The following is a 9,690-nucleotide window of genomic DNA, read 5'->3' on the forward strand; positions in this document are numbered from 1 at the left end:
AGAAGAGGAAGGGGAAGAAGGGGAGGGAGGAGGGGAGGGGAGGAGGGGAGGAGGGGAGGAGGGCAGGGGAAAGGGGAGGAGGAGGGGGAAGAGGGGAGGAGGGGAAGAGGGAGGGAGGGGAAGAGGGGAGGAGGGGAGGAGGGGAGAAGGGGAGAGGGGAGGGGAGGAGGGGAGGGGGGGGAAGAGGGAGGGGAGGGGAGAAGGGGAGAGGGGAGGGGAGGGGGAGGGGACAGGGAGCTCCGCATAACCTAGAGTATCAGCCACCTCCCAAGCCCTGAGGTCCCCAAAGATCCTGGTACTTTCTTGGGAGGAAATGACCACGAGGGGTCGCTGACCACTGGGCTGTAGGAAAGTTGAGGCCCAGCCATAGAGCAAGGGGCGAAGCCCAGCACAGGCTCCACCTGAGACCCCCTGGCGGCTCCCCACTGGCCACTCCCGCTCTGGCTGGGGAGGGGGCTGGGGCGTCCTGGCCAGCTCGGCCGCACCTGCTTCCCACTGGTCTGCGCCTGGCACTCCCTGTGCCACTCACTCAGGCCGACCAGGGGCCATTAGCCAAGATCTAGGCCTGTCTCCCTCCCGCCACCCACGCCCAGCTGCAGCCGCCAGCCGCCCGCCCGCGCTGCCAGCCAGGACTGGGGGGGCCCTGGCTCTGAGCCCCAGGCCCTGGGCCAACAGCTCCCTCCTCCCGGGAGCCTGAGCCCCGGGGACCTCCCTGCACCTCGGTTTCTGACCGTGAGGGTGGGGAGCCCTCGGAGGGCAGAGGGAGCTCAGCCCAGGGCTGGACCCTCTCGCACCCAGAGCTGAGGCCAATGGTCAGGTGGGCGGGAACCAGCGACCAGCCCCGCTGCTGGGAGGGTGGTCCCAACCCAGGCCTGCTGGCGGTGACCTGCCAGCTCCAGCTCACCCTGTGCCACCGCCACCCAGCTCTTGCGGATGCTCACTGCTGAGCGCCTGCTGTGTACCTGGCCCTCCAATCCCCATCCTCCAGAGCTGGGCCAGGGAGTCAGGCTGCCACGTGCGGGGACCCTGCCTGGCTGGGGTGGAGCAGAGACTTCTAGAAGGAAGGAGATGGCTCCCCCGCAGTCCCCCTGCTGCCCAGGGCTTGGAGCTTCTGCTCTGCCGGGAGTCCCCATCATGGGGCGTCCGGCAGGTGGCCTGGGCCCAGCCCGGCAGGGTCAGTGGTCTCAGCCCTGCCCCAGCTAATTCCAGCTTCCTGCTCCATGACTGAGCTCCTACTATGTGCCAGACACTGGCTGGGGCACATTCAGGACTGATAGCCCAGGTCCCCTGCGGGGCTGTCCCCGTGACTAAGCACTAACTGCCGCCACTCGCAAATTGAGGACTTTAATTTCCCCAAGTGAAAAGCACATTTCAATCCGCTCCTCTGGACCCAGTCCTCCTCAGACACAGGACCAAAGAGCCCGCCAGCCCCGGGAGAGGGACAGGCCCGGCCCAGGGCCTGCCCTCCCACACCCCGTCCCTCCTCGGGCAGTGGCTGAGGGGCGTCCAAGAGTCCCGGGCCCCAGGGACTGTGGGCCAGAGGCAGGGCCCCGCAGCCTGCGCCCCTCAGTCCACCAGCCCAGGCCACTGTGCCATCCCCAGTCCCTCCAAGCAGAAAGAGGGGCCGGGAGGCCAGACATCGGGGTTCACATCCAGCTCCGGAACTCTCCCCTCGCTGGGTCTGGGGTCCTCGCTGTCCCAGAAGGAGCACTGAGGGACCCAACGTGGATGGTGGATGGTGTGCGCTGAGCGGACACAGGTCCAGAGCAGGGCTGACCCCTTGGCGGTCTGGCTGTCACCCGGTCTCAGGAGGGGCTGGAAGGGCACCTTTTAAAAGCCTCTCCACGGGAGTCTCACACACAGCCTGCCAGGCTAGCTGACAGGTGTGGTGTGGGCCCAGAGAGGGTGTTTATCCCAGGGAGGCACAGCAAGTCGGAGGGCAGGCCGGACGATGGTGGACCGCCCTTCTGCTCTGGCTGTTGCAGAGGAGCAGGTGAAGACAGAGCTGGGCACTGCGTGTGCCGACAGCCCCAGCTACTGTGGAGGCTGATGCAGGAGGACAGCTGGAGCCCAGGGGCTCCACTCTGGGCCACGTGCTGAGACTCCAGTAGAGGGTGACACCCCTGTCACGGGAAGGTACTGGAAGGTCTGGAATCAGGAACGTCCACCTGAACCCCCCCCGCCCAGTGCTGGAAGTGGACCTTGAGCTTCCCTAAATATTAAGGGGGCTGGGGACTGCCAGGAGCCTCTCCAGGGTCCATTCTGGCCTTAGAGTCCTCGTCAGCTGGAATCATGACAGATACTAACAGCAGACACACAGGGACGGTTCCTCCGGCCGAGGGATGGGACTGCATCCCAGTCTTCTAGGTGTTATTTTGAGACCAGGTTTTGCAAAATCTGAGGCTGGCCTCAAACTTGTGATCCTCCTGCCTCAGCCTCCCAGTAGCTGGGATCGCAGGCCTGCGACACCACACCTGACCATTTACTGAACTTCTCCTAAGTCGGGGACCTCTCTCTGTCCCACCTTCCTCCTGGGGGTTCTCATTCTGCTCCATCCCGCTTACAAACACCCCAGAACATACAGCAGAGAGAAGTGGTTCTGCTGGCATTTGAACCAAGGCTGGTGGAGGCTGCGCTGTAGGACCCTGCGGTGCACAGGGGACCCGGAGAGCCGCGGGCCAGGTGCAGGGTGCCAGGCCCCGCGGGGGTTGGGCACAGCTCGCCCCGCCCACCTGTGTCGTCTGCCTGGGAGCCTCGCTGGACAGGTGGCAAGGACTGTCCCCTCCCAGCACCGGCCCAGAGGGGCGAAGGTGCGCGCGTACTCGGGAGGCAGGTGGGTCCCCGAGTGGTCCCCAAACCTGGGGGTGAAGTCCCTTGGTCACCTCTCGTTCCCTGACTGCGCCCACTAGACACCCATCCGGCAGGCGGCACGTCCCGGGTCCAGGGTCAGGCTGCAGCTGGACGTCGAGGGCGTGAGGGAGCAAGGGCGGGGGCGGGGGGGGGGCTGGGGTCCGGGAAGGTGCCCCCCCCCAGGCCAAGAGATCAGGATGGAGGCGCTGAGCCCCGCACCTCGCGTCTGCCTGGCCCTCGCTGCCCCTGCGCCCGCTCCCTTCTCTTCCCGGACGCTGACCCCGCCTCCGTCCCGCATCACTGCACTTGTCAGCGCGGGGCACCTCTTCGCCGGCTGTGTGACTTCTGACTGGTGTCCTAACCTCTCTGAACTTTGGCAGTGTCCTGTATAGAATAAATTCAGGTAAGAGAAAAACTCCGGAGGCCTGGTGATGGATCGCCCACCTAGGTGGGTTGAGGAGGAGGAAGTGGGTGAGTCCACGTTTGCTTTTCGGTGCTTGCTCGTCCCCAGTCCCCACCGACGCCTTGGAAGGCGGGGAAGAAAGCGGCTGCCTGGGGAGAGAGGGGTCTCCGTGTGGCTCCCTCGCACCTGCTCAGGTTGAAGTGACCCCAGGGAGCAAAGAAAACCAACAGAAACGGTCACAGACCGAACTTTAACAGTAAGACAGGGCCTGGCGGCGGGACTGAGCAGGTAGCACGAAAGACCCCGGGCCTGCTCCCCCACCCCACCTGGGCCACCCCTCCCCCACCTCACCTGGGCCGCCCCTCCCCCACCTCACCTGGGCCGCCCCTCCCCCACCCACCTGGGCCGCCCCTCCCCCATCCCACCTGGGCCGCCCCTCCCCCACCTCACCTGGGCCGCCCGTCCCCCGCCCACCTGGGCCGCCCCTCCCCCACCCCACCTGGGCCGCCCCTCCCCCACCTCACCTGGGCCGCCCCTCCCCCACCCACCTGGGCCGCCCCTCCCTCATCCCACATTCACCTGGGCCGCCCCTCCCCCCTCCCCGCAGCCCCCAGGGCAGCGCCTCACCACTCACCATCCCTGCCTCCTCCAGGGTGGCAGGGGACAGGGTGGGACCTGGCCTCTCACCAGCCCCAGGACCCCTCGTTAGACCTGCTCTGCTGGGCTCCTGGCCTGGCCCTGGCCCCACACCAACCTGCTCATTCCTGGTCCCCCTGCCTGGATGTGCTGGGGGACAGGGTTCCAGGTCCAGTCCTCGCTGTAGCAGGAGGCTGGCCCCTGGGAGAGCTCAAGGCCAGCTGCGGCCACAGCTCAGCCCCCGGGGACACCTAGAGGCCAGGCTCCAGCCCATCTCCAGGGCTCAGAGCCAGAGTGACCACCGCAGGGCCCAGGAGTGACCACCAAGGGCTGCAGGTCAACCCTGGCTGACGAGGGCCAGGTCCCGGCCAGGCCACACTGGGAGCAGCCACCAGTGCCCTGCAGAGGAACAGTCCCCTGCTGTCCCCTAAGCCTCAGCACACACCTGCAAGGCCCGCGGTGGCCGCTAACAGACAGGAAACCAAGGCTCAGGGTGGCTCCGCTGGACTGGGCCTCGGGAGAGCCAGTGGGAGCCCGGGGAGGGAGGAAAGGCAGGGGCCCTCTGCTGGGCGGGCTGGCGGGGGGGGGGGCCCAGGCTGCAGCCTGCCACTGTTACCGCTGTTGAGAATAACACCAGAGAGCACCCGAGGCAAGGTCAGAGTAGAGATTAGAAGTTTATCAAAGGACAGCAGAAAAGACTTCTATGGAGGAAGAAGGGGACCAAGAGGTGGAGTCCGTGGAAGTGCGGTTGTCTCCCCTTTTTATAGTTTTGGTGATGGAATGCGGGTGGGAAGGCCGAGGGGTGGGACACAGGTGGGCCAGAGAAGTCATCTGGGCAGGAAGGACTTCCTTATCACTTCTTGGGATGGGCTATCTCCAAATCTGCTGGGGCTGTTCCCTGGCTCCATTAACATTTCTTTGGGCTGGACTTTGGCCTAGGGCCTTTCTGGACTTCATTAACACTCCATGAGTTGTCCTGCGTTTCCGGAATCCTTCCCAGCATGGCCTCCAGTTTAGATTTCCTCAGTATTAGACCCGATTTACCTGACGACACTGACGACCTAACTTTAAATCTGACTTCACCACGACAGTGGGTCCCTGGTCCTCCGAGTCCAGCAGAGCCGCCTGCTGCCTGTCCCGCCTGGGGGCAGGGCGTTCCTCCAGTGACTGCTGATCTCACCGTCTACTCTCCCCCTCACTTGGTTCTCTGGGTAACGGTGACCGTGGAGTGGACTTGGGCATATTGTACAGACAGGGAGAGCCGCCCTTCCAGCAGGAGCCCTTTCTGGTGGTCAAGCATGACGTGGAGTCACCCTGGTGGTGCATCCCCACGGGAACACAGGAAAGTGATGTCCATTCCTCCACTGTCCTTCCTGTTCCCCTCCCTTCCCACCTCCCTCCTCCCTCCCCACTGCCTGCTGGGAGTCAGCCCCTGTGTTGGAGAGAACCTTGGGCTTTGGTTTCCTGGGCCTGGCGTATTTCACTTAGCGGGAGAGTCTTCAGTTCCATCCACTGACCCGCAGATGCTCTAACTCCATTCTTCTTCATGGCTGAATAATATTCCACTGTGTAGGTGTACCACGTTTCCTTTTTCTGTTCATCTGTTAAAGGGCATTTAGGCTGGTTCCCAAGCCTTGCTGTTGTGAATTGAGTTGCTATAAACGCTGTGTGGCTGTGTCACTGTGGTAGGGTGACTTCAAGTCCTTTGGGTGTGTGCTGAGGTGGGATGACTGGGCCAAATGGTGGCCCATTCCAAGGAGGACTCTCCACACTGCTTTCCACAGTGGCCGCACCAATCACAGTCCACCAGTGGTCACTCCTGGGCCCTGCGGTGGTCACTCTGTGAGTGGACCTCTGCCCCCCCCCCCGCCCCCCGCCAACATTCACTATCACTTGTCTTTTTGGGGGGTGAAGGGGTAAAGTTTCTAAGCTGGAAAGCCTGAATTAAAATGTAAAAGACTAGGTATTGTTAAGTTCCTCTGCTACACCCAGAACCTGGAATTCCTGAGATAGTTAAGACAAGGCCCTACTGGCCATTTAGCCTAGGGCCCTGTGCAGTTTGTCACAGGGCCCGAACCAATCAGTTTGAATGTGTACCCGCTTAGGAGTGACCAATCACCCCCGCCCGACCTGTTCCCGCCAATGAATGTGCCAATCACGTCTCAGAGTTGCTGTTCAGTTTTCCCGCGCCTCATGATGATTTGTTCTGATGTATGCAAAGCCCCCGCCCTTCCCAAAAAGTGTACTTAAGCTCTGCTTGACCTCTGCTCTGGGCTCTGGGCCGCTCTCCCTTCCTGAGTGAGCCTTGGGCCTCAGCGCGGTGAATTAGGATCCTTTTCAATAAACTCCCTCCTGCTCATTGCATGAAGCTGGTCTCTTGTGGTCTCTTCCTCCGACGTTTCGCCAGACCCTTACATTTGGTGTGTTGGCCGGGAACTGCGCATCGCCGGACAGGGAGACCCCAACGGACTGCTTTAGGGGGTAAGTAAGGCGCCTCTCTCTCTCTCTCTCTCTCTCTCTCTCTCTCTCTCTCTCTCCTCCTTCTCCTCCTTCTTGTTCTTCCTTTGTGAGCGCGAGCGCTCAGGTCTGGTTTCTGGCTCAGTGGAGAGCGTAAGCTCCCAGAGCTCTGGTTTGAGGGTTGGCAGCGTGTGGCTGCCAGCGGAGAGCGTAAGCTCCCCCTGGCGGTGGTGGACAGACATGTCCAGGAGCCACAGGCCACGTTCTCCAGAGGGACACTCTGGAGGACTCGGGGAGGGACGGAGGTGCCCTCATCTGGGGGGGCGAAAACGCCCCCTGGTCCGTGCTGCCAACCCGTCTGGTTTTGCTGGCTACTCTCTGTTTACTGTCTGTCTTTAATCTTTGCCTCTGAACTCGTGTTAAACGTTTACTGTGTGTGTCCGTGTTTGTGTCACGGTTGTGTTGTCTCTCTGCGTTTCAGAGTGGACCACCCTCGGAGTTGAATGGCCCCCAGGAGAGTCCCTCCATCTCTCTCTAATCCACAAAGTCAGAGATACTGCCTTTCAGCCGGGGCCGCATGGCCACCCAGATCATGGCTTCTAACCTGGCAGGACCTCTGCGAATCTCCTCCTGCAGGGGTGGGGTCCACACGGTCGGCCCGGAGGATTCAACCCGGCGGCATGGTGGATCTGTGCCGCCCCCGTTCCTCCCGGCCCCTCCACCCACCTGTCCTCTCCGCCCCTTCGCTGTCTCCCCTCCCCGGAGGAGGGGGTGCTTCGGCGGGTGTGAGGAACGGGCTGGCAGGGTTGGGGGTGAGGTCGACGGGGGACCGCCCCTGCCCCCCTCTGCCAGCAAGTCGGAAATGGAGTCGGCGGAAGACTTCCTTTGCGAGCGCTCTGCAACCCTAGGCCACATAACCTCCTGATCAGGGAGATTAATGAGACCAGTGGAGGGCAGAAGGCCAGTCAGTGCATTTGCTGTAAGAGGAGGGTCATCAGAAAAGGGAGACATCCCTGATGCTTCCGAGGGAAGCCACGTGGTCAAGCAAGGCCTGGACCCATCCTAGCGCAAATGGCACTAGCAGAACTGAGAAGCTGCTGTGAAGTTCCCGAGGACTCCCAGGGTAACTCAGCTGACTGTTAACAATAGATAGAAACAAAAGTCAGTTTGACTGCTTCATCTTAAACACTTAGCAAAGACAGTCAAAGCCAAAGCACAGCTGTTCCTGGGCATTTTAAATGATAATAATAGTTAAATGTAACTTCCATAAATAAGTAAACTGGAGGCTGCAAAAGAGATTCTTAGGTAGGAATGCCTGATAACTATCAAAAGAAACTGCCAGGGTAGTTTTAGCTTAAGGCTCACAGGTATTCCTGACCAACGCAGGTAGGCTTAACGTTTGCTACTATGGTTATCCAGCCCTGAGTAGCAGAATTAAAGATTTCCCTATTAGACACAGGTCATACTGGTAGAAGGATTTTGCAGGATCAGATGGCATTAAATTATTAGACTATATCTTAAGGGAAAGGGCATCTGTAAACCTAAATGTTAGTTGTTGTGTTGACATCCCTGACATTTCTGGCAATGTGACAAATATCCTTAAAGATTTACATGCTCAGATGGAAGCCATGTCCTCGGCGACTTTGTCGTGGAAACAGTATCTTAGCTCCTGGTTCTTGGTACTTCCTGGTGGAAAACATTGTTAATCTCTGTCTCGGCCATTGTACTCACTGGCATATTCCTGGGCTGTGGCATTTCTTGCTGCATCAATCTGGTTCCAGCACTAATGAGTTCTTGTTTCTCTTATAGACCACCCATCCCTCGAATGGCCCTCCCGCCTATTGCTTCTCAATTGGACTTTTAGCATGGACCACTCGATAGACCCGATGTTTTTAAGGGTCCAAACTGCTTGCCCCACACCGTCCCTTTTCAGCCTGAAGAAGCCAGAGAGATCCTCTTCGTCCCCCTTCCTCACCGCAGTAAGGAGTTCCCAAAGTAGAGGGGGGAATGAAGCCAGATTTAAAGTTAGGTAGTCAGTGTAGCTAGCTAAATCGGGGTCTACTAAATACCGAGTGAAGTCTAAAATGGAGGCCATGCTGAGAAGGATCCCAGGAAGCACAGGACAACGCGTGGTAATCAGAAGGCAATATGCTCCACTGGCAGAGATGAAAAATGAGACTCCCCAACAATTATGATTCATTACTTTTAAGATTAAAAGTAGTCAGAAAAAAGGAGTGGGGGTGAAGGGGTAAAGTTTCTAAGCTGCAAAGCCTGAATTAAAATGTAAAAGACCAGGCATTGTTAAGTTCCTCGGCTGCACCCAGAACCTGGAATTCCTGAGACAGTTAAGACAACGCCCTTCTGGCCATTTAGCCTAGGGCCCTGTGCAGTTTGTCACAGGGCCCGAACCAATCAGTTTGAATGTGTAACCCGCTTAGGAGTGACCAATCACCCCTGCCCAACCTGTTCCCGCCAATGAATGTGCCAATCACGTCTCAGAGTTGCTGTTCAGTTTTCCCGCCCTCATGATGATTTGTTCTGATGTATGCAAAGCCCACCGCCCTCCCCAAAAAGTGTACTTAAGCTCTGCTTGAACCTCTGCTGGGGGCTCTGGGCTGCTCTCCCGTCCTGAGTGAGCCTTGGGCCTCAGCACGCTGAATTAGGATCCTCAATAAACCCCCTCCTGCTCATTGCATGAAGCTGGTCTCTTGTGGTCCCTTACAGGGGGAGGTACTGGGAATTGAGCCCTGGGTGCTTGACCAGTGAACCACACCCCATCCCTCCCCCCTTTGTTTTTTTAATTCAGAAACAATGTCTCTCTAAGTTGCCGAACCTGGCTTTGAACTTGTGATCCTCCTGCCTCAGTATCCCCTCTCCCCCGGAGCCACTGGGATGACAGGCGTGAGCCACGGTGCCCAGCAGCCATCCTGACTGCAGTGAGATGCACTCAGCGTGGTTTTAATGTGCATCTCTGTAATCCCCAGATGCTGGACGTTTTTCATGTGTTTGTGGATGGAGGGTGTTTCTCCCTCTGCGAAGCGCCTGTTGGGCCCCTCAGCCCGTGTATCGATTGGGTTATTTGTGGGGGGCTGAAGTTAAGTTCTTTACACACCCCGAGAGATCAGTGCTCTACCTGAGGTGCAGGTGGTAAAGACTCTCCCATGCTGGAGGCTTGGTATTCAGTGAACGTTTCCTTTGTGTGAAGAAGTGTTTTAGTCCGATACCATCCACGTCCTTGTCCCCCTCTGATTAGCCCACGTACCCAGCCCTGGTGGTCAGTCTGACCCTGGGCCTGGCACCGCCGCTCACAGCATTCAGCGGTGCCTCCCGGATGAGTCTGGAAG

At 59.3% G+C, this 9,690-nt stretch overlaps 1 long non-coding RNA gene across 1 annotated transcript; it reads left to right on the forward strand.

Moving 5' to 3' along the window:
• The first annotated feature begins 4,502 nt into the window (after positions 1-4,502).
• On the forward strand, positions 4,503-9,045 carry LOC144372890 (uncharacterized). Its single transcript, XR_013432720.1, has 2 exons — positions 4,503-7,469; positions 8,156-9,045. It is a non-coding gene; the product is annotated as an uncharacterized LOC144372890 (long non-coding RNA).
• The last annotated feature ends 645 nt before the right edge of the window (positions 9,046-9,690 follow it).

This window comes from Ictidomys tridecemlineatus, unplaced genomic scaffold (assembly GCF_052094955.1).
Source record: "Ictidomys tridecemlineatus isolate mIctTri1 unplaced genomic scaffold, mIctTri1.hap1 Scaffold_185, whole genome shotgun sequence".
NCBI lineage: Eukaryota > Metazoa > Chordata > Mammalia > Rodentia > Sciuridae > Ictidomys > Ictidomys tridecemlineatus.